Genomic DNA, 26190 nt, shown 5'->3' with positions numbered 1-26190 from the left:
AGCGAACATCATCTTCAGAACCAGCGACCATCATCATCTTCAGTACCAGCGACCATCATCTTCAGTACCAGGGACCATCATCTTCTGTACCAGGGACCATCATCTTCAGTACCAGCGACCATCATCTTCTGTACCAGGGACCATCATCTTCAGTACCAGCGACCATCATCTTCAGTACCAGCGACCATCATCTTCTGTACCAGGGACCATCATCTTCTGTACCAGCGACCATCATCTTCAGAACCAGCTACCATCATCTTCAGAACTAGCGACCATCATCTTCAGAACCAGCGACCATCATCTTCAGAACCGGCGACCATCATCTTCAGTACCGGCGACCATCATCTTCAGTACCGGCGACCATCATCTTCAGTACCGGCGACCATCATCTTCAGTACCAGCGACCATCATCTTCAGTACCAGGGACCATCATCTTCAGTACCAGCGACCATCATCTTCTGTACCAGCGACCATCATCTTCAGTACCAGGGACCATCATCTTCTGTACCAGCGACCATCATCTTCTGTACCAGGGACCATCATCTTCAGTACCAGGGACCATCATCTTCAGTACCAGTGACCATCATCTTCAGTACGAGGGACCATCATCTTCTGTACCAGGGACCATCATCTTCAGTACCAGCGACCATCATCTTCTGTACCAGCAACCATCATCTTCAGTACCAGGGACCATCATCTTCAGAACCAGCAACCATCATCTTCAGTACCAGGGACCATCATGTTCAGTACCAGGGACCATCATCTTCAGTACCAGCGACCATCATCTTCTGTACCAGGGACCATCATCTTCAGTACCAGCGACCATCATTTTCAGAACCAGCGACCATCATCTTTAGTACCAGGGACCATCATCTTCAGATACCAGCGACCATCATCTTCAGTACCAGGGACCATCATGTTCAGTACCAGGGACCATGACGATGATTCCTGTGCCGGAGCATGACGGCGATTCCTGTGCCGGAGCATGACGGTGATTCCTGTGCCGGAAAATGATGGAGATTCCTGTGCCGGAGGATGATGGTGATCCCTGTATCGGAGGATGATGGTGATCCCTGTGCCGGAGGATGATGGTGATTCCTGTGTCGGAGGATGACGGCGATTCCTGTGCCGGAGCATGACGGTGATTCCTGTGCCGGAGCATGACGGTGATTCCTGTGCCGGAGGATGACGGTGATTCCTGTGCCGGAGGATGACGGCGATTCCTGTGCCGGAGGATGACGGCGATTCCTGTGCCGGAGCATGACGGCGATTCCTGTGCCGGAGCATGACGGTGATTCCTGTGCCGGAGGATGATGGTGATTCCTGTGCCGGAGGATGACGGCGATTCCTGTGCCGGAGGATGACGGCGATTCCTGTGCCGGAGGATGACGATGATTCCTGTGCCGGAGCATGACGGTGATTCCTGTGCCGGAGGATGATGGTGATTACTGTGCCGGAGGATGATGGTGATCCCTGTATCGGAAGATGATGGTGATTCCTGTGCCGGAGGATGATGGTGATCCCTGTGCCGGAGGATGACGGCGATTCCTGTGCCGGAGGATGATGGTGATCCCTGTGCCGGAGGATGATGGTGATTCCTGTGCCGGAGGATGACGGTGATTCCTGTGCCGGAGGATGATGGTGATTCCTGTGCCGGAGGATGATGGTGATCCCTGTGCCGGAGGATGATGGTGATTACTGTGCCGGAGGATGATGGTGATTACTGTGCCGGAGGATGATGGTGATCCCTGTGCCGGAGGATGATGGTGATCCCTGTGCCGGAGGATGATGGTGATCCCTGTGCCGGAGGATGATGGTGATCCCTGTGCCGGAGGATGATGGTGATCCCTGTGCCGGAGGATGATGGTGATCCCTGTGCCGGAGGATGATGGTGATCCCTGTGCCGGAGGATGATGGTGATCCCTGTGCCGGAGGATGATGGTGATCCCTGTGCCAGAGGATGATGGTGATCCCTGTGCCGGAGGATGATGGTGATCCCTGTGCCGGAGGATGATGGTGATTCCTGTGCCGGAGGATGACGGTGATTCCTGTGCCAGAGGATGATGGTGATCCCTGTGCCGGAGGATGATGGTGATCCCTGTGCCAGAGGATGATGGTGATCCCTGTGCCGGAGGATGATGGTGATCCCTGTGCCGGAGGATGATGGTGATTCCTGTGCCGGAGGATGACGGTGATTCCTGTGCCAGAGGATGATGAAGGATCACTGTTCTGGGGGATGGTGAGGATTCCTGTCCCAGAGGATGATGATGATGATGATGATGATGGCTCAGCGCTGTGACTCGTGGATCCAGCTGTAGATGTGGCACATGCTGGTGCCCCGGGGAATATCCAGCTGCAGATGCCAGCGAAGCACAACTTATATAACACGTGCTGGTGCTGCAGCTGCCGCTCCTCGTGCGTGACGGGCAGGTGACCTCCTTGCGAGGACGCAGCCGCTGCCGTGTGACATTATTATATACCCCCTCCCCCGTCCTGTGTATTATCTGTCACATTATAATAGCTCTGCGCTCCTCTGAATATTCCGGGTGTTCGTCTATCGCTCCCCTCCCCCTGCCGGCGATTATCACAATATGAACATGAGACGCTGATATCAGACGCTGCAAACCAGAGCCGCCAATTACGTTACTGCGCAAAAGTGAAGCCGTATTTCAGGTCTATTGTTTTCATACATGAGCCTCAGTGTGTGGGCTGCGCTCCTTCCTCCATATCCAGCACTGAGCAGATGGAAGGAGTGCGGCCCTGGGAGCGGCGCCATGAACTGCGCAAATTGTGTGTTTTCTACTTTGGATCTTTGGCATTTGACGGATCTTTTTAATAAACAAACACGGATTTAGTTGCCGCTTCCGGCTGTTTGGACCTGACGCCCATTGGTCTAATTCTTCCTCAAATATTCATGAGGAACCGCCACAAACGGGATCCCAGGATCAGAATTCAGAGGACGGACGCCATGACGGAGAATCCCGCTGTAGGTTCCCTGAGCCACCATTACTCCCATCATCCGCTCTTATGGCTGTCAGTCTTTCCAGGCGGCGCTCCACTGGACATCTTACCCTTAGATAGCGGGGGCCGTCAGGAATAAAAATACAGAGAGTGGAAGATGAGAGTCGGGCTCCTGAGAGCTACAATGAGAAATTCCTCCGGTGTCTCCATGTACACATTGGCACCAGGATGGCAGAGGGCTCTGCCAGTCTCCTGTACATGTAATGTGTGTCCGGGAGGGGGAGGGTTAACCCGCGCAGAGTGGCAGATGTTGTTTACTCGGTGAGGTGAGCTCCATGTGGCGAGTGCCCAGGGAAGGTGCCAGCTGTGCCCGGCGTGTGCGGCAGATCAGGTGACCTCGGCCGGGGACTTAGAATGTTCTCGCTCCGTCCACATGATCCGACAATCAGTAAGTGAAGCGTCCTGCAGCTTTCTCACAGACTTCGTGTTTCAATTCATCACAATTTTCAAGATCTCTGCTGACTGTCAGTGAATGGGAACAATCCTCATTTACATCCAGAGGCTGGAAACCTGTCCTGTCCCAATACTTCTCACAGCTGAGGGTTTGTTACAATTGTATCCAATCTAGAAAATTTTCTGAGCTCAAGACTGATACATTGTAGCAAACTGTGAGGAGAGAGATTTGAGGATTTGTTTGTTACAATGTATCCAGTGCAGACAATCCTCTGTGTGGGGGTGTTTCATCTGCACCCCCCGCCTGTGGATATGGTAGGGGTGGTGTAATGTGCGGGGGGTATAGAGGAGCTCGACCTGGGGTGCTGATCCCACAATCTGTGATTTACTGGATTGACCACTAGAGGCCGCCACACATCAGACGACGACCGCACTACGTTTTACTCATGTTGGCGGTTTCATGGTATTTTCTGGGTGGGGATGACGCATGCGACACGTTAAACTGAGCGCCCACAGCTCTGGATATAACATCAAACTGCCGACACTGGGGGCGCTCCCGTATTCACTCCGGTGCCCCCTCTAGCTGTATCAATAAAACTGCTGACAATAGTGGTTGTCACCCAGCTTTCCACAGATCCTGAAGAGCTTATACATCTACATTGTTATTTACACTGGCAAGCTCTCTCTTACTGCCCGGCCTGTGTAAGTGTCAGTCTTCACTGTATTTCTGGGATTGTATTCATAAACCAGGAGGCTCCTCCCACATAAGAAGGTGCCGCGGAGCAGGGGATTATGGGAGGACACGGTGACTATAAATGATAAGATGAATTCATGACATATAAAGACCCTGTGAACAGTAACACTGCTGTATCTGATATTGGGGAGGGGGGGGGTTAGCTGCCCCCCTCCTGATTGTGGAATAGTCTGGAGTGAGGGGAGCCTGTGAGCTGACAATGGGGTCATTCAGTCGCCCGCGCTCCCCCCCCCCCAGCACGTGGAATCAGCCCCCGGAGTCAGAGACACAGAGCGACTGTAGTGACACAGAATTCCCAAACCGCGTTCACACTGTCCCCTCTGTCCGTCATCCCTGCGCAGTCACATGACCGTCTATCTGATATTATATATTATTACACTCAGGGCGGAGGAGAAGGGGTTAAATACACTACAACCCCCATTAAAGTACTCAAGGTGAATCATCACCAACAGAAACGGGACAAGACCTGTCCAATCTATTGTTCTCTGTTATCAGACATGTCAGGCTGGGGGAGGATGACTGTAGGACAGGTGAATACAATCTATTGTTCTCTGTTATCAGACATGCCAGGCTGGGGGGAGGATGACTGTAGGACAGGTGAATACAATCTATTGTTCTCTGTTATCAGACATGTCAGGCTGGGGGAGGATGACTGTAGGACAGGTGAATACAATCTATTGTTCTCTGTTATCAGACATGTCAGGCTGGAGAGGATGACTGTAGGACAGGTGAATACAATCTATTGTTCTCTGTTATCAGACATGTCAGGCTGGAGAGGATGACTGTAGGACAGGTGAATACAATCTATTGTTCTCTGTAATCAGACATGTCAGGCTGGGGGGAGGATGACTGTAGGACAGGTGAATACAATGTATTGTTCTCTGTTATCAGACATGTCAGGCTGGGGGGAGGATGACTAGGACAGGTGAATACAATCTATTGTTCTCTGTTATCAGACATGTCAGGCTGGGGGGAGGATGACTGTAGGACAGGTGAATATAATCTATTGTTCTCTGTTATCAGACATGTCAGGCTGGGGGTGGATGACTGTAGGACAGGTGAATACAATCTATTGTTCTCTGTTATCAGACATGTCAGGCTGGGGGGGAGGATGACTGTAGGACAGGTGAATACAATCTATTGTTCTCTTTTATCAGACATGTCAGGCTGGGGGAGGATGACTGTAGGACAGGTGAATACAATCTATTGTTCTCTGTTATCAGACATGTCAGGCTGGGGGAGGATGACTAGGACAGGTGACTACAATCTATTGTTCTCTGTTATCAGACATGTCAGGCTGGGGGAGGATGACTGTAGGACAGGTGAATACAATCTATTGTTCTCTGTTATCAGACATGTTAGGCTGGGGGAGGATGACTGTAGGACAGGTGACTACAATCTATTGTTCTCTGTCATCAGACATGTCAGGCTGGGGGGAGGATGACTGTAGGACAGGTGAATACAATCTATTGTTCTCTGTTATCAGACATGTCAGGCTGGGGGAGGATGACTGTAGGACAGGTGAATACAATCTATTGTTCTCTGTTATCAGACATGTCAGGCTGGGAGAGGATGACTGTAGGACAGGTGAATACAATCTATTGTTCTCTGTTATCAGACATGTCAGGCTGGGGGAGGATGACTGTAGGACAGGTGAATACAATCTATTGTTCTCTGATATCAGACATGTCAGGCTGGGGGAGGATGACTGTAGGACAGGTGCATACAATCTATTGTTCTCTGATATCAGACATGTCAGGCTGGGGGAGGATGACTGTAGGACAGGTGAATACAATCTATTGTTCTCTGTTATCAGACATGTCAGGCTGGGAGAGGATGACTGTAGGACAGGTGAATATAATCTATTGTTCTCTGTTATCAGACATGTCAGGCTGGGAGAGGATGACTGTAGGACAGGTGAATACAATCTATTGTTCTCTGTTATCAGACATGTCAGCCTGGGGGGAGGATGACTGTAGGACAGGTGAATACAATCTATTGTTCTCTGTTATCAGACATGTCAGGCTGGGGGGAGGATGACTGTAGGACAGGTGATTACAATCTATTGTTCTCTGTTATCAGACATGTCAGGCTGGGGGGGAGGATGACTGTAGGACAGGTGAATACAATCTATTGTTCTCTGTTATCAGACATGGCAGGCTGGGGGAGGATGACTGTAGGACAGGTGAATACAATCTATTGTTCTCTGTTATCAGACATGTCAGGCTGGGGGAGGATGACTGTAGGACAGGTGAATACAATCTATTGTTCTCTGTTATCAGACATGTCAGGCTGGGGGGGGGGGTTGACTGTAGGACAGGAGAAGACAATCTATTGTTCTCTGTTATCAGGCATGTCAGGCTGGGGGAGGATGACTGTAGGACATGTGAATACAATCTATTGTTCTCTGTTATCAGACATGTCAGGCTGGGGGAGGATGACTGTAGGACAGGTGAATACAATCTATTGTTCTCTGTTATCAGACATGTCAGGCTGGGAGAGGATGACTGTAGGACAGGTGAATACAATCTATAGTTCTCTGTTATCAGACATGTCAGGCTGGGGAGAGGATGACTGTAGGACAGGTGAATACAATCTATTGTTCTCTGTTATCAGACATGTCAGGCTGGGGGGAGGATGACTGTAGGACAGGTGAATACAATCTATAGTTCTCTGTTATCAGACATGTCAGGCTAGAGGAGGATGACTGTAGGACAGGTGAATACAATCTATTGTTCTCTGTTATCAGACATGTCAGGCTGGGAGAGGATGACTGTAGGACAGGTGAATACAGTCTATTGTTCTCTGTTATCAGACATGTCAGGCTGGGGGGAGGATGACTGTAGGACAGGTGAATCCAATCTATTGTTCTCTGTTATCAGACATGTCAGGCTGGGGGAGGATGACTGTAGGACAGGTGAATACAATCTATTGTTCTCTGTTATCAGACATGTCAGGCTGGGGGAGGATAACTGTAGGACAGGTGAATACAATCTATTGTTCTCTGTTATCAGACATGTCAGGCTGGGGGGAGGATGACTGTAGGACAGGTGAATACAATCTATTGTTCTCTGTTATCAGACATGTCAGGCTGGGGGAGGATGACTGTAGGACAGGTGAATACAATCTATTGTTCTCTGTTATCAGACATGTCAGGCTGGGGGAGGATGACTGTAGGACAGGTGAATACAATCTCTTGTTCTCTGTTATCAGCCACAGATGCAGCATTGTTACTGATGATAATGACAGGAATTCTTCTGATCCGTTATAATGACTTCTTTCTGTTTCCTCCCACAGTTCCCTGCTCTGCAGCCTCCATTATCTGGACAGCTCTGTTAATCCTCAGTGTCATCTGATTCATGAATAGAATGCTCGAGCCTCAGTGAAGACTGACACACAAGCAGAGTATATATATATATATATGTTAAGGATACAAGGGATCGCCGGGACTGTTACATAGTGGAGCAGTAACTGCAGCAGAGCACAATATAACATCTAGGAGAGCTAAGTGACCACCGCACGTTTTCTGCCGCGCTGACGGTGTGAACACTGCCTGATCCCAAAAAATTAAAATCCGGGGAGCGGCATAATATCCCCCGACTGCAGGACACACAGGAAGGAGATGGGGAGGTCCAGCTGTCAGTGATGAGCACAGAGCCGGGGACAAACCCCAGTCACACTGCACAGCGGCACCGAGCACCACCATGAACCACAGGAAGAGGAGCTTCACTTTTGGGGGTTACACAGGGTAAGTGCTGCACCCAGGGGGGAAATCTGAGTGTGAATGCGGAGACCCCCAAACACAGCGAAGAAAGGAACCACAGGAGACAGCTCCAGTATAACATGAGACCCTGCAGATTATTACACCACTGACCTCTCTACAGATCTGCAGAACATTGCTCCTCTACCTCCTGACAGATACATAGTGATATATCCTGCAGAGTATTACACCACTGACCGCTCTACAGATCTGCAGAACATTGCTCCTCCTCCTGACAGATACATAGTGATATATCCTGCAGATTATTACACCACTGACCTCTCTACAGATCTGCAGAACATTGCTCCTCTACCTCCTGACAGATACATAGTGATATATCCTGCAGAGTATTACACCACTGACCGCTCTACAGATCTGCAGAACATTGCTCCTCCTCCTGACAGATACATAGTGATATATCCTGCAGATTATTACACCACTGACCTCTCTACAGATCTGCAGAACATTGCTCCTCTACCTCCTGACAGATACATAGTGATATATCCTGCAGATTATTACACCACTGAGCTCTCTACAGATCTGCAGAACATTGCTCCTCTACCTCCTGACAGATACAAAGTGATATATCCTGCAGATTATTACATCACTGACCTCTCTACAGATCCGCAGAACATTGCTCCTCTACCTCCTGACAGGTACATAGTGATATATCCTGCAGATTATTACACCACTGACCTCTCTACAGATCTGCAGAACATTGCTCCTCCTCCTGACAGATACATAGTGATATATCCTGCAGATTATTACACCACTGACCTCTCTACAGATCTGCAGAACATTGCTCCTCTACCTCCTGACAGATACATAGTGATATATCCTGCAGATTATTACACCACTGACCTCCCTGCAGAACATTGCTCCTCTACCTCCTGACAGATACATAGTGATATCCTGCAGATTATTACACCACTGACCTCTCTACAGATCTGCAGAACATTGCTCCTCTACCTCCTGACAGATACATAGTGATATATCCTGCAGATTATTACACCACTGACCTCTCTGCAGATCTGCAGAACATTGCTCCTCTACCTCCTGACAGATACATAGTGATATATCCTGCAGATTATTACACCACTGACCTCTCTACAGATCTGCAGAACATTGCTCCTCCACCTCCTGACAGATACATAGTGATATATCCTGCAGATTATTACACCACTGACCCCTCTACAGATCTGCAGAACATTGCTCCTCTACCTCCTGACAGATACATAGTGATATATCCTGCAGATTATTACACCACTGACCTCTCTACAGATCTGCAGAACATCGCTCCTCTACCTCCTGACAGATACATAGTGATATATTCTGCAGATCATTACACCACTGACCTCTCTACAGATCTGCAGAACATCGCTCCTCTACCTCCTGACAGATACATAGTGATATATCCTGCAGATTATTACACCACTGACCTCTCTACAGATCTGCAGAACATCGCTCCTCTACCTCCTGACAGATACATAGTGATATATCCTGCAGATTATTACACCACTGACCCCTCTACAGATCTGCAGAACATTGCTCCTCTACCTCCTGACAGATACATAGTGATATATCCTGCAGATTATTACACCACTGATCTCTGTACAGATCTGCAGAACATTGCTCCTCTACCTCCTGACAGATACATAGTGATATATCCTGCAGATTATTACACCACTGACCTCTCTACAGATCTGCAGAACATCGCTCCTCTACCTCCTGACAGATACATAGTGATATATCCTGCAGATTATTACACCACTGACCTCTCTACAGATCTGCAGAACATTGCTCCTCTACCTCCTGACAGATACATAGTGATATATCCTGCAGATTATTACACCACTGACCTCTACAGATCTGCAGAACATTGCTCCTCTACCTCCTGACAGGTACATAGTGATATATCCTGCAGATTATTACACCACTGACCGCTCTACAGATCTGCAGAACATTGCTCCTCTACCTCCTGACAGATACATAGTGATATATCCTGCAGATTATTACACCACTGACCTCTCTATAGATCTGCAGAACATTGCTCCTCTACCTCCTGACAGATACATAGTGATATATACTGCAGATTATTACACCACTGACCTCTCTACTGATCTGCAGAGCATTACTATAATATGGTAAGGCAGCTCCAAAACTTGTGAAAAAGAACAGTAAGAACAGATGTGTCAGTGGTCGGACCTTCCTGACATTAAACTGCAGACTTGTATATTTCCCATGATCCTCTGTATGCCCCCCCCTCTCATTTCTGGAAGTTGTATCTTGCAGACTGTCACACCTGACGTCACGCTCTCTTATCCTGGGTTAATCTTCCGCCATTGTTCATTAGCGACTAATCCTTCCAGATAATTGCAGATAATTGTCCCCGGTGACAGGGAAATGTCTAAGATGCTCCGGGACCTGCGGGGTCTGCGCTATAACCTGATCTACAATGGACGGAAAGATCCTACGATATTATGACGATTATTTCAATCCGAGACTTGTTAGTTGTGGAATTGTCTGCCGTATTCTGAACTGCTGGATCACCGGCGGTCCCTTCCTTCCTCTGTCCCTTCCTTCCTCTGTCCCTTCCTTCCTCTGTCCCTTCCTTCCTCTGTCCCTTCCTTCTTTACCCTGTCCCTTCCTTCCTCTGTCCCTTCCTTCCTCTGTCCCTTCCTTCCTCTGTCACTTCCTTCCTCTGTCCCTTCCTTCCTCTGTCCTTTCCTTCCTCTGTCCCTTCCTTCTTTACTCTGTCACTTCCTTCCTCTGTCCCTTCCTTCCTCTGTCACTTCCTTCCTCTGTCACTTCCTTCCTTCCTGTGTCTCTTTTTCTCTGTCTCTCTTCCTTTCTCTCTCTTCATCATTTTCTTTCTTCCTCGCTCTTCATTCCTTCCGCTGTCTCTTTTCCTTCCTCTCTTCATTCATTCCTTTCTTTTCTCTTTCTTCCTTCCTTCCTTTTACAGTCCAATCCTTCCTTCTTTCCTCTGTCTCGTTCTTCCTCTGTTTCTGCCTTTCTTCCTTCTTTCCTTCCTTTGTCTCTTCCTTTTTTTCTTCTCTTCCTTCCTCTGTCTCTTTCTTCTGTCTCTACCTTCTTTTTTCTTTCTCTTCCTTTCTTCCTCTCTCATCCTTCCTTCCTTTTTTTGTCTCCCTTTCTCTCTCTTCATCATTTCCTTTGTTTTTTTACTTTCGCTTTCTTCATTCCTTCTATCCTATGCTTCTTTCTTTCCTCTGTCTCTCTCTTCCTTCCTTCCTATCTCTTTCTTTCTTCCTCTCTCTTGAATTCCTTCTTCACTTCCTTCTTTCCTGTCCCTTCCTTCCTTCATTCCTCTGTCTCCTTTTCTCTGTCTCTCTTCCTTCCTCTCTCTTCATTCCTTCCTCTGTCACTTTTTCTTCCTCTCTCTCTCTCTTCATTCATTCATTCCTTCTTCATTCCTGTTCTCTTTCTTCCTTCCATCCTTTTACTGTCCAATCCTTCCTTCTTTCCTGTCTCTTCCTTCTTTGCTCTGTCCCTCTCTTCCTTCCTTCCTTCCTTCCTCTGTCTCTTCCTTTTTTTTCTTCTGTCCTTCCTTCTTTTCTCTGTTGCTTCCTGCCTTCTTTTCTCTGTCTCTCTTCCTTCCTCTCCCTTCCTTCCTTCTTTCCTCTCTTCCTTTCTTTCTTTCTTTCTTTCTTTCTTTCTTTCTTTCTTTCTTTCTTTCTTTCTTTCTTCCTCTCTCTTGAATTCCTTCTTCACTTCCTTCTTTCCTGTCCCTTCCTTCCTCTGTCTTTTTCTTCTGTCTCTACCTTCTTTTTTCCTTCTCTTCCTTTCTTCCTCTCTCATCCTTCCTTCCTTTTTTTTGTCTCCCTTTCTCTCTCTTCATCATTTCCTTTCTTTCCTCATCTCTCTTCAATCCTTCCTTTGTTTTTTTACTTTCTCTTTCTTCATTCCTTCTATCCTATTTCTCTTAATTCTTTCCTCTATCTCTTCCTTCTTTCTTCTGTCTCCACCTTCCTTCCTCTGTCTCTTCCTTTTTCCTCCTTTACTTCCTTCTTTACTCTGTCCCTTCCTTCCTCTGTCTCTTTCTTCTGTCTCTACCTTCTTTTCTCTTTCTCTTCCTTTCTTTCACTCTCTTCATTCATTCATTTATTCATTCATTCCTTTCTTTCTTCCTCTCTTCATTCATTCCTTTCTCTGTCTATCCCTTCCGCTCTCTTCATTATTTCCTTTTCCGTCTTCCTTTCTCTATTCCTTCCTCTTTTTTTTTTCTTCCTTTCTCTCTTCATCCCTTCCTTTTTTCTCTTACTTTCTTCCTTCCTTCATTCCTTTCACTGTCCATTCCGTCCTACTTTCCTCTGTCTCTTTTTTCTTTCCTCTGTCTCTTCCTTCTTTGTTCTGTCTCTACCTTCCCTCCCTCCTTCCTTCCTTCCTTCCGTCCTTCCTATGTCTCTTCATATTTTCCTTCTCTTCCTTCTTTTCTCTGTCTCTCTCTTTCTTCCTCTCACTTCTTTCTTTCTTTCTTTCTTTCTTTCTTTCTTTCTTTCTTTCTTTCTTTCTTTCTTTCTTTCTTTCCTGTCTCTCTTTTCCTTCCTTTGTCTTCTTTCCTTCCTACTTCTTTTGCTTCCTTCCTTTCACTGTCCAATTTTTCCTTCTTTCCTCCGTCTCTTCCTTCTTTCCTATTTCTCTTCCTTCTTTCCTCCGTCTCTTCCTTCTTTCCTCCGTCTCTTCCTTCTTTCCTCCGTCTCTTCCTTCTTTCCTCCGTCTCTTCCTTCTTTCCTCCGTCTCTTCCTTCTTTCCTCCGTCTCTTCCTTCTTTCCTCCGCCTCTTCCTTCTTTCCTCCGTCTCTTCCTTCTTTCCTATTTCTCTTCCTTCTTTCCTCCGTCTCTTCCTTCTTTCCTCCGTCTCTTCCTTCTTTCCTCCGTCTCTTCCTTCTTTCCTCCGTCTCTTCCTTCTTTCCTATTTCTCTTCCTTCTTTCCTCCGTCTCTTCCTTCTTTCCTCCGTCTCTTCCTTCTTTCCTCCGTCTCTTCCTTCTTTCCTATTTCTCTTCCTTCTTTCCTCCGTCTCTTCCTTCTTTCCTCCGTCTCTTCCTTCTTTCCTCCGTCTCTTCCTTCTTTCCTCCGTCTCTTCCTTCTTTCCTCCGTCTCTTCCTTCTTTCCTCCGTCTCTTCCTTCTTTCCTCCGTCTCTTCCTTCTTTCCTCCGTCTCTTCCTTCTTTCCTATTTCTCTTCCTTCTTTCCTCCGTCTCTTCCTTCTTTCCTCCGTCTCTTCCTTCTTTCCTCCGTCTCTTCCTTCTTTCCTCCGTCTCTTCCTTCTTTCCTCCGTCTCTTCCTTCTTTCCTCCGTCTCTTCCTTCTTTCCTCCGTCTCTTCCTTCTTTCCTATTTCTCTTCCTTCTTTCCTCCGTCTCTTCCTTCTTTCCTCCGTCTCTTCCTTCTTTCCTCCGTCTCTTCCTTCTTTCCTCCGTCTCTTCCTTCTTTCCTCCGTCTCTTCCTTCTTTCCTCCGTCTCTTCCTTCTTTCCTCCGTCTCTTCCTTCTTTCCTATTTCTCTTCCTTCTTTCCTCCGTCTCTTCCTTCTTTCCTCCGTCTCTTCCTTCTTTCCTCCGTCTCTTCCTTCTTTCCTCCGTCTCTTCCTTCTTTCCTCCGTCTCTTCCTTCTTTCCTCCGTCTCTTCCTTCTTTCCTATTTCTCTTCCTTCTTTCCTCCGTCTCTTCCTTCTTTCCTCCGTCTCTTCCTTCTTTCCTCCGTCTCTTCCTTCTTTCCTCCGTCTCTTCCTTCTTTCCTCCGTCTCTTCCTTCTTTCCTCCGTCTCTTCCTTCTTTCCTCCGTCTCTTCCTTCTTTCCTCCGTCTCTTCCTTCTTTCCTATTTCTCTTCCTTCTTTCCTCCGTCTCTTCCTTCTTTCCTCCGTCTCTTCCTTCTTTCCTCCGTCTCTTCCTTCTTTCCTCCGTCTCTTCCTTCTTTCCTCCGTCTCTTCCTTCTTTCCTATTTCTCTTCCTTCTTTCCTCCGTCTCTTCCTTCTTTCCTCCGTCTCTTCCTTCTTTCCTCCGTCTCTTCCTTCTTTCCTCCGTCTCTTCCTTCTTTCCTCCGTCTCTTCCTTCTTTCCTCCGTCTCTTCCTTCTTTCCTCCGTCTCTTCCTTCTTTCCTCCGTCTCTTCCTTCTTTCCTCCGTCTCTTCCTTCTTTCCTATTTCTCTTCCTTCTTTCCTCCGTCTCTTCCTTCTTTCCTCCGTCTCTTCCTTCTTTCCTCCGTCTCTTCCTTCTTTCCTCCGTCTCTTCCTTCTTTCCTCCGTCTCTTCCTTCTTTCCTCCGTCTCTTCCTTCTTTCCTCCGTCTCTTCCTTCTTTCCTCCGTCTCTTCCTTCTTTCCTATTTCTCTTCCTTCTTTCCTCCGTCTCTTCCTTCTTTCCTCCGTCTCTTCCTTCTTTCCTCCGTCTCTTCCTTCTTTCCTCCGTCTCTTCCTTCTTTCCTCCGTCTCTTCCTTCTTTCCTCCGTCTCTTCCTTCTTTCCTCCGTCTCTTCCTTCTTTCCTCCGTCTCTTCCTTCTTTCCTCCGTCTCTTCCTTCTTTCCTATTTCTCTTCCTTCTTTCCTCCGTCTCTTCCTTCTTTCCTCCGTCTCTTCCTTCTTTCCTCCGTCTCTTCCTTCTTTCCTCCGTCTCTTCCTTCTTTCCTCCGTCTCTTCCTTCTTTCCTCCGTCTCTTCCTTCTTTCCTCCGTCTCTTCCTTTTTTCCTCCGTCTCTTCCTTCTTTCCTCCGTCTCTTCCTTCTTTCCTCCGTCTCTTCCTTCTTTCCTATTTCTCTTCCTTCTTTCCTATTTCTCTTCCTTCTTTCCTCCGTCTCTTCCTTCTTTCCTCCGTCTCTTCCTTCTTTCCTCCGTCTCTTCCTTCTTTCCTCCGTCTCTTCCTTCTTTCCTCCGTCTCTTCCTTCTTTCCTCTCTGTCTTTCTTTCTCAGGATTGTCCTGCAGTAAATCTCAGTCATGGAGTCTTGTCTTCTATTTTGTGGGTTATTTCTTGGTAATAACCATCATGACCGCCATTACCGCTCCCACAGGATCTGCCACCTCGCTTTCCCAGGCTCCTGAATGGCATATTTTTCCTCGTGGAGACTGTCACATTTGATATTGTTGTTGTTATTGTGGGCGTCTGGGAGGGTGTGGAGCTGCGCACATCGTATCTATATACCCAGCAGGGAGGGGGGAGTATATTCATTGTCCAGATTACAGGGATTAGCAGCGAGCCGAGCGTTTTATACACGAGCTCAGTTCTCCATGGATGTGGCATCTAATGATGAGCATGGCGGCAGACTGGGCTTAACTCTCCTCATATCAGGGCAGTCCTTAGGAAAGTAGGGCAGGAGCGGTGTGGGCACCACATCATTACACCACTGTCAGTCCTGTGCCCCGGGCGCCTCCAGCTGCTTTATGCTTTGCCATTATAATCCTGGCCGTATCCAGTGCGGGAGACATGCCGGGGTGGCGGAGCAGCAGAGACGTGAGTGTGGGGTGCAGCGGGGGGGGGGGGGGCTGGCTCCAGTCCAGGTCTGTGCATTATCAGTTCAGAATGAAAAGTTCCGCAACTTTATAATAGACTTTGTGTTTCAACCTCTCACCATTAGTAAGATCTCTGCTTTCTGTCAGTGAATTGGAACATTCCTTTTTTTTTTAATACAGATAAAAACTGATCCTGGCCTAGTACTTATCGCAGCACAAATCCTTCTCCTGTCCTGAGAGTTTGTTACTATGTATCAGTGCATATAACATATATCATCTGTATAGCTCACATAGCATTGTCTAGACTGTGAGAAGTATTAGGTCAGGACAGGTTTCCAGCCTCAGGATATGAACCTGATTGTTCTCATTCACTGACAGCAAGCAGATGTCTTGAAATGCTGAGGAAATGAAACACAAAGGGGGAGATTTCCTAAGCTGAATGAGCCAGTGATCGGACTCCATGTGACCCTAAAAGCTGTTCTGTACTTGCCCTGTATCAGATTTTTGCGCCTAGACAAGTGTAGAGAAAAACGTGGCTAAAAATACGCCAGAAATACTGCAAATGTTTGTCTCAAAATAACCCAACCAGGGGGTGACGTAAGGAAGAGACATGTATACAGGATGCGCCAAATTCATCACCCAGCGTGCGCCACTGAGGTGAGTTTGGCGCAGTTTATTCCTGGTCGAGGTTTCAGCGATAATAAATCTATTGGGAAGTTTCAGAACTTTTCATTCTACACTGATGAAGCTTCATTTACATGGGACTGCACCAGCCCTTTTTACATGGAGGTAATGATTGATAAGCGGCATCTGTGGAGATAATCGTCGCGTCTGTGAATCATTGAGAAGGAGTATCGGATCTTACAACTGTTCTCTGTTATCACCATGTCCTCGCCGGTCTGTTCTCTCATCTTCTCACCTAATCGCCCAAACTGTGTCCTAATGTCCAGCACAAAGCTCCAGCTCACCCCACAGCCGGAGGTGACCCCACTTCTGACGCCCGTATCCCCCGCTCCGTGTTGAGGTTGCAGGTGCCTCGTGCCTCGTTATTAGGCTTCTGGGGACATGTTCATGTTCTTAATAATCCTGACATGTGAGTAGCAAAGACGACGCTGAATCAAAGCCACTTATTGGTCCCGATAATGTTTGTATTGATTTGGGAGAAGCCCCCGTAATCTGGGCTGTTCAGCCTGAGCGCGGTCACCTGAGGAATCGCTCATTACAATGTCACTAATCCACCGCCAATAACGACCTCCTACACCTGCTCCTGATCACCCACATATCTTAAAGGGGTTTTCCCATCAGAGACGTTTATGACGGATCCACAGGAGATGTCGTAAATGTCAGGTAGATGCGGGTCCCTCCTCTGGGGGTCCTATCTCTAGAACGAGGCCCCCTAAACCCTGTTCAGCTGCTGTGTTGTGGCTGAAGCAGGTGATTCCCGACCAAGACATAGAAAACAGTAACTCGCTGAGCTCTGCTGCTTCTGTAGCTGCCATTCTAGAGGTGAGACCCACATGTCATAAATGCCCCTAATAGGAAAACCCCTTTAATCACCATGTCAAGACGTGTCTATACTGAGCACTCAGCTACAATGATATATACAGGGGGCGGGGCTGTGACAACCTCTCACACATGATATACAGGCTGGTTGTCAGTAGTAATAGATGAATAGCTGTGACTGTATATAAGATGTGTGGATCTCATGTCTGATCACAGTGTAATTATATTATATATCAGTGATATCAGTAACAGGGGGCGGAGCTGTGACAACCTCTCACACATGATATACAGGCTGGTTGTCAGTAGTAATAGATGAATAGCTGTTACTGTATATAAGATGTGTGTGATCTCATGTCTGATCACATGTAATTATATTATATATCAGTGATGTCAGTAACAGGGGGCGGGGCTGTGACAACCTCTCACACATGATATACAGGCTGGTTGTCAGTAGTAATAGATGAATAGCTGTTACTGTATATAAGATGTGTGGATCTCATGTCTGATCACAGTGTAATTATATTATATATCAGTGATGTCAGTAACAGGGGGCGGGGCTGTGACAACCTCTCACACATGATATATAGGCTGGTTGTCAGTAGTAATAGATGAATAGCTGTTACTGTATATAAGATGTGTGGATCTCATGTCTGATCACAGTGTAATTATATTATGTATCAGTGATGTCAGTAACAGGGGGCGGGGCTGTGACAACCTCTCACACATGATATACAGGCTGGTTGTCAGTAGTAATAGATGAATAGCTGTGACTGTATATAAGATGTGTGGATCTCATGTCTGATCACAGTGTAATTATATTATATATCAGTGATGTCAGTAACAGGGGGCGGGGCTGTGACAACCTCTCACACATGATATACAGGCTGGTTGTCAGTAGTAATAGATGAATAGCTGTGACTGTATATAAGATGTGTGGATCTCATGTCTGATCACAATGTAATTATATATATCAGTGATGTCAGTAACAGGGGGCGGGGCTGTGACAACCTCTCACACATGATATACAGGCTGGTTGTCAGTAGTAATAGATGAGTAGCTGTTACTGTATATAAGATGTGTGGATCTCATGTCTGATCACAGTGTAATTATATTATATATCAGTGATGTCAGTAACAGGGGGCGGGGCTGTGACAACCTCTCACACATGATATACAGGCTGGTTGTCAGTAGTAATAGATGAATAGCTGTGACTGTATATAAGATGTGTGGATCTCATGTCTGATCACATGTAATTATATTATATATCAGTGATGTTAGTAACAGGGGGCGGGGCTGTGACAACCTCTCACACATGGTATACAGGCTGGTTGTCAGTAGTAATGGATGAATAGCTGTTACTGTATATAAGATGTGTGGATCTCATGTCTGATCACAATGTAATTATATTATATATCAGTGATGTCAGTAACAGGGGGCGGGGCTGTGACAACCTCTCACACATGATATACAGGCTGGTTGTCAGTAGTAATAGATGAATAGCTGTTACTGTATATAAGATTTGTGGATCTCATGTCTGATCACAGTGTAATTATATTATATATCAGTGATGTCAGTAACAGGGGGCGGGGCTGTGACAACCTCTCACACATGATATACAGGCTGGTTGTCAGTAGTAATAGATGAATAGCTGTGACTGTATATAAGATGTGTGGATCTCATGTCTGATCACAATGTAATTATATTATATATCAGTGATGTCAGTAACAGGGGGCGGAGCTGTGACAACCTCTCACACATGATATACAGGCTGGTTGTCAGTAGTAATAGATGAATAGCTGTTACTGTATATAAGATGTGTGGATCTAATGTCTGATCACAGTGTAATTATATTATATATCAGTGATGTAACAGGGGGCGGGGCTGTGACAACCTCTCATACATGATATACAGGCTGGTTGTCAGTAGTAATAGATGAATAGCTGTTACTGTATATAATGTGTGTGGATCTCATGTCTGATCACAATGTAATTATATTATATATCAGTGATGTCAGTACAGGGGGCGGAGCTGTGACAACCTCTCACACATGATATACAGGCTGGTTGTCAGTAGTAATAGATGAATAGCTGTTACTGTATATAAGATGTGTGGATCTCATGTCTAATCACAATGTCATTATATTATATATCAGGGATGTCAGTAACAGGGGGCGGGGCTGTGACAACCTCTCACACGATATACAGGCTGGTTGTCAGTAGTAATAGATGAATAGCTGTTACTGTATATAAGATGTGTGGATCTCATGTCTGATCACATGTAATTATATTATATATCAGTGATGTCAGTAACAGGGGGCGGGGCTGTGACAACCTCTCACACATGGTATACAGGCTGGTTGTCAGTAGTAATAGATGAATAGCTGTTACTGTATATAAGATGTGTGGATCTCATGTCTGATCACATGTAATTATATTATATATCAGTGATGTCAGTAACAGGGGGCGGGGCTGTGACAACCTCTCACACATGATATACAGGCTGGTTGTCAGTAGTAATAGATGAATAGCTGTGACTGTATATAAGATGTGTGGATCTCATGTCTGATCACAGTGTAATTATATTATATATCAGTGATGTCAGTAACAGGGGGCGGGGCTGTGACAACCTCTCTCACATGGTATACAGGCTGGTTGTCAGTAGTAATAGATGAATAGCTGTGACTGTATATAAGATGTGTGGATCTCATGTCTGATAACAGTGTAATTATATTATATATCAGTGATGTCAGTAACAGGGGGCGGGGCTGTGACAACCTCTCACACATTATATACAGGCTGGTTGTCAGTAGTAATAGATGAATAGCTGTTACTGTATATAAGATGTGTGGATCTCATGTCTGATCACATGTAATTATATTATATATCAGTGATGTCAGTAACAGGGGGCGGGGCTGTGACAACCTCTCACACATGATATACAGGCTGGTTGTCAGTAGTAATAGATGAATAGCTGTTACTGTATATAAGATGTGTGGATCTCATGTCTGATCACAGTGTAATTATATTATATATCAGTGATGTCAGTAACAGGGGGCGGAGCTGTGACAACCTCTCACACATGATATACAGGCTGGTTGTCAGTAGTAATAGATGAATAGCTGTTACTGTATATAAGATGTGTGGATCTCATGTCTGATCACATGTAATTATATTATATATCAGTGATGTCAGTAACAGGGGGCGGGGCTGTGACAACCTCTCACACATGATATACAGGCTGGTTGTCAGTAGTAATAGATGAATAGCTGTTACTGTATATAAGATGTGTGGATCTCATGTCTGATCACAGTGTAATTATATTATATATCAGTGATGTCAGTAACAGGGGGCGGGGCTGTGACAACCTCTCACACATGATATACAGGCTGGTTGTCAGTAGTAATAGATGAATAGCTGTGACTGTATATAAGATGTGTGGATCTCATGTCTGATCACAGTGTAATTATATTATATATCAGTGATGTCAGTAACAGGGGGCGGGGCTGTGACAACCTCTCACACATGATATACAGGCTGGTTGTCAGTAGTAATAGATGAATAGCTGTGACTGTATATAAGATGTGTGGATCTCATGTCTGATCACAGTGTAATTATATTATATATCAGTGATGTCAGTAACAGGGGGCGGGGCTGTGACAACCTCTCACACATGATATACAGGCTGGTTGTCAGTAGTAATAGATGAATAGCTGTGACTGTATATAAGATGTGTGGATCTCATGTCTGATCACAATGTAATTATATATATCAGTGATGTCAGTAACAGGGGGCGGGGCTGTGACAACCTCTCACACATGATATACAGGCTGGTTGTCAGTAGTAATAGATGAATAGCTGTTACTGTATATAAAATCTGTGGATCTCATGTCTGATCACATGTAATTATATTATATATCAGTGATGTCAGTAACAGAGGGCGGGGCTGTGACAACCTCTCACACATGATATACAGGCTGGTTGTCAGTAGTAATAGATGAGTAGCTGTTACTGTATATAAGATGTGTGGATCTCATGTCTGATCACAGTGTAATTATATTATATATCAGTGATGTCAGTAACAGGGGGCGGGGCTGTGACAACCTCTCACACATGATATACAGGCTGGTTGTCAGTAGTAATAGATGAATAGCTGTGACTGTATATAAGATGTGTGGATCTCATGTCTGATCACATGTAATTATATTATATATCAGTGATGTTAGTAACAGGGGGCGGGGCTGTGACAACCTCTCACACATGGTATACAGGCTGGTTGTCAGTAGTAATGGATGAATAGCTGTTACTGTATATAAGATGTGTGGATCTCATGTCTGATCACAATGTAATTATATTATATATCAGTGATGTCAGTAACAGGGGGCGGGGCTGTGACAACCTCTCACACATGATATACAGGCTGGTTGTCAGTAGTAATAGATGAATAGCTGTTACTGTATATAAGATTTGTGGATCTCATGTCTGATCACAGTGTAATTATATTATATATCAGTGATGTCAGTAACAGGGGGCGGGGCTGTGACAACCTCTCACACATGATATACAGGCTGGTTGTCAGTAGTAATAGATGAATAGCTGTGACTGTATATAAGATGTGTGGATCTCATGTCTGATCACAATGTAATTATATTATATATCAGTGATGTCAGTAACAGGGGGCGGAGCTGTGACAACCTCTCACACATGATATACAGGCTGGTTGTCAGTAGTAATAGATGAATAGCTGTTACTGTATATAAGATGTGTGGATCTAATGTCTGATCACAGTGTAATTATATTATATATCAGTGATGTAACAGGGGGCGGGGCTGTGACAACCTCTCATACATGATATACAGGCTGGTTGTCAGTAGTAATAGATGAATAGCTGTTACTGTATATAATGTGTGTGGATCTCATGTCTGATCACAATGTAATTATATTATATATCAGTGATGTCAGTACAGGGGGCGGAGCTGTGACAACCTCTCACACATGATATACAGGCTGGTTGTCAGTAGTAATAGATGAATAGCTGTTACTGTATATAAGATGTGTGGATCTCATGTCTAATCACAATGTCATTATATTATATATCAGGGATGTCAGTAACAGGGGGCGGGGCTGTGACAACCTCTCACACGATATACAGGCTGGTTGTCAGTAGTAATAGATGAATAGCTGTTACTGTATATAAGATGTGTGGATCTCATGTCTGATCACAGTGTAATTATATTATATATCAGTGATGTCAGTAACAGGGGGCGGGGCTGTGACAACCTCTCACACATGATATACAGGCTGGTTGTCAGTAGTAATAGATGAATAGCTGTTACTGTATATAAGATGTGTGGATCTCATATCTGATCACAATGTAATTATATTATATATCTGTGATGTCAGTAACAGGGGGCGGAGCTGTGACAACCTCTCACACATGATATACAGGCTGGTTGTCAGTAGTAATAGATGAATAGCTGTCACTGTATATAAGATGTGTGGATCTCATGTCTGATCACATGTAATTATATTATATATCAGTGATGTCATTAACAGGGGGCGGGGCTGTGACAACTTCTCACACATGATATACAGGCTGGTTGTCAGTAGTAATAGATGAATAGCTGTCACTGTATATAAGATGTGTGGATCTCATGTCTGATCACAGTGTAATTATATTATATATCAGTGATGTCAGTAACAGGGGGCGGGGCTGTGACAACCTCTCACACATGATATACTGGCTGGTTGTCAGTAGTAATAGATGAATAGCTGTGACTGTATATAAGATGTGTGGATCTCATGTCTGATCACAGTGTCATTATATTATATATCAGTGATGTCAGTAACAGGGGGCGGGGCTGTGACAACCTCTCACACATGATATACAGGCTGGTTGTCAGTAGTAATAGATGAATAGCTGTTACTGTATATAAGATGTGTGGATCTCATGTCTGATCACAATGTAATTATATTATATATCAGTGATGTCAGTAACAGGGGGCGGGGCTGTGACAACCTCTCACACATGATATACTGGCTGGTTGTCAGTAGTAATAGATGAATAGCTGTGACTGTATATAAGATGTGTGGATCTCATGTCTGATCACAATGTAATTATATTATATATCAGTGATGTCAGTAACAGGGGGCGGGGCTGTGACAACCTCTCACACATGATATACAGGCTGGTTGTCAGTAGTAATAGATGAATAGCTGTTACTGTATATAAGATGTGTGGATCTCATGTCTGATCACAGTGTAATTATATTATATATCAGTGATGTCAGTAACAGGGGGCGGGGCTGTGACAACCTCTCACACATGATATACAGGCTGGTTGTCAGTAGTAATAGATGAATAGCTGTGACTGTATATAAGATGTGTTGATCTCATGTCTGATCACAGTGTAATTATATTATATATCAGTGATGTCAGTAACAGGGGGCGGGGCTGTGACAACTTCTCACACATGATATACTGGCTGGTTGTCAGTAGTAATAGATGAATAGCTGTGACTGTATATAAGATGTGTGGATCTCATGTCTGATCACAGTGTAATTATATTATATATCAGTGATGTCAGTAACAGGGGGCGGAGCTGTGACAACCTCTCACACATGATATACAGGCTGGTTGTCAGTAGTAATAGATGAATAGCTGTTACTGTATATAAGATGTGTGGATCTCATGTCTGATCACATGTAATTATATTATATATCAGTGATGTCAGTAACAGGGGGCGGAGCTGTGACAACCTCTCACACATGATATACAGGCTGGTTGTCAGTAGTAATAGATGAATAGCTGTGACTGTATATAAGATGTGTGGATCTCATGTCTGATCACAGTGTAATTATATTATATATCGGTGATGTCAGTAACAGGGGGCGGAGCTGTGACAACCTCTCACACATGATATACAGGCTGGTTGTCAGTAGTAATAGATGAATAGCTGTTACTGTATATAAGATGTGTGGATCTCATGTCTGATCACAATGTCATTATATTATATATCAGTGATGTCAGTAACAGGGGGCGGGGCGATGACAACCTCTCACACATGATATACAGGCTGGTTGTCAGTAGTAATAGATGAATAGCTGTCACTGTATATAAGATGTGTGGATCTCATGTCTGATCACATGTAATTATATTATATATCAGTGATGTCAGTAACAGGGGGCGGGGCTGTGACAACCTCTCACACATGATATACAGGCTGGTTGTCAGTAGTAATAGATGAATAGCTGTTACTGTATATAAGATGTGTGGATCTCATGTCTGATCACAGTGTAATTATATTATATATCAGTGATGTCAGTGACAGGGGGCGGGGCTGTGACAACCTCTCACACATGATATACAGGCTGGTTGTCAGTAGTAATAGATGAATAGCTGTGACTGTATATAAGATGTGTGGATCTCATGTCTGATCACATGTAATTATATTATATATCAGTGATGTCAGTAACAGGGGGCGGGGCTGTGACAACCTCTCACACATGATATACAGGCTGGTTGTCAGTAGTAATAGATGAATAGCTGTGACTGTATATAAGATGTGTGGATCTCATGTCTGATCACATGTAATTATATTATATATCAGTGATGTCAGTAACAGAGGGCGGGGCTGTGACAACCTCTCACACATGATATACAGGCTGGTTGTCAGTAGTAATAGATGAATAGCGGTTACTGTATATAAGATGTGTGGATCTCATGTCTGATCACAGTGTCATTATATTATATATCAGTGATGTCAGTAACAGAGGGCGGGGCTGTGACAACCTCTCACACATGGTATACAGGCTGGTTGTCAGTAGTAATAGATGAATAGCTGTGACTGTATATAAGATGTGTGGATCTCATGTCTGATCACAATGTAATTATATTATATATCAGTGATGTCAGTAACAGGGGGCGGGGCTGTGACAACCTCTCACACATGATATACAGGCTGGTTGTCAGTAACAGGGGGCGGAGCTGTGACACCCTCTAGTAATAGATGTAGGATGAGGTGTGTGGATCTCATGGTTGGTGATGGTGACCGCTCTATTCCTGTAATAACAGCTGCTTCTTTATAACGCTATAAATGTTTGGGGGGGGGGGGGCTTATTATATGTAGTCCCCGTCATTTCCTTCCCATGCTATAATGGAGGTAGAATACGGTGGCCGTTGCTTTCGTTGCCTGGATACTCATCTGGTAACCAAGAGCTGAGCGTAGACGGTCGGAAGGAAGATAAAGAACATTCTCCACACAGCTATGCGGCCGCTGGATGTGATCTCTATGGACTCAGACAATCTCTTTATGACGACCCCCCCATCTTCTGTTTCTATAAGGGGGATCATTAGTCAGAGAAAGGGTTAAGGTTATGGCCGGCAGTGACCCCGCTGGACACAGATATCTACTGTGGACAATAGAGAAGTTGTGTCCCTGACATACATGACATGTCCTGACCCCCGGAATCACTGGGGACCCCCCAACACTCTGTTGGATGCTGCGCAGATGTAGAACGGGGGGTTTGCCGATGCTGCGTGTTTTGGACCCAGTCCTGGTTCTGCTCTATAAGTACTGACCACAGTACACAGGTGTGACTGAGCCCCACTGACCACACACAGAAGTCACTCCACCCAATCAGCTCTCTGGCAGCCAAAGAACACACCTCTCACTGTGATTGGCTGAGCATGTTCCTCCCTGTGCTGCTCCTCCCCTGAGGATTCAGGCTGAGAATGGCCGCCCCCAGGATCACATGTTTTAGGGCCATTGTGTTATAAAGATGATGTGTGACCTGTGCAGAGCCGATAGGGTGTGATGCGGAATATGGGGGGGGGGGGTACATGATATGATGTTCAGTGTCTGTTACCCCCGGACTGACGCTCTCCCTCCTCTCCCTCACAGGCTGGATCAGTCAACTGTCTCCCACAGACGCCCTCGGTGAGTCACCTAATCACTGCTGTCATTGTCGCAATCTTCTATTGTTATGTTAAAAAGCCGAAAAGTTCTATAACACGACGCACGGAATGTTATTATCTCCGGGAAACTCTGCGTCATACATTATATGGAGATAATGACAGGTAGGAACGTGCCATGTACAGCCGAGCGCCGCTGTGAGACTATCACACGTGAGGGGACAAATTACATTCTACAACACAGAAGAACAGGCTGGCAGCAGAACTGGCACTGCAGCTCTAGTTGTGACTGGAGTATAAGACAGGATGTAACATCAGTCTAGTGACTGCAGCTCTGGATGTGGCTGGAGTATAAAAGGATGTAACATCAGTATAGTCACTGCAGTTCTGGGTGTGACT

The 26190-nt window shown here is 45.4% G+C and overlaps 1 long non-coding RNA gene across 1 annotated transcript; it reads left to right on the top strand.

The window, feature by feature from the left end:
* Nucleotides 1-2043: 2043 nt before the first annotated feature.
* LOC142708482 (uncharacterized) lies at nt 2044-25817 on the top strand. The gene is made up of 3 exons (XR_012868823.1): nt 2044-4116; nt 7466-7916; nt 25781-25817. It is a non-coding gene; the product is annotated as an uncharacterized LOC142708482 (long non-coding RNA).
* The last annotated feature ends 373 nt before the right edge of the window (nt 25818-26190 follow it).

This window comes from Rhinoderma darwinii, unplaced genomic scaffold (genome assembly GCF_050947455.1).
Source record: "Rhinoderma darwinii isolate aRhiDar2 unplaced genomic scaffold, aRhiDar2.hap1 Scaffold_3969, whole genome shotgun sequence".
In the NCBI taxonomy this organism is placed as follows: Eukaryota; Metazoa; Chordata; class Amphibia; order Anura; family Rhinodermatidae; genus Rhinoderma; species Rhinoderma darwinii.
This window is presented reverse-complemented; position numbering and strand designations above follow the sequence as displayed.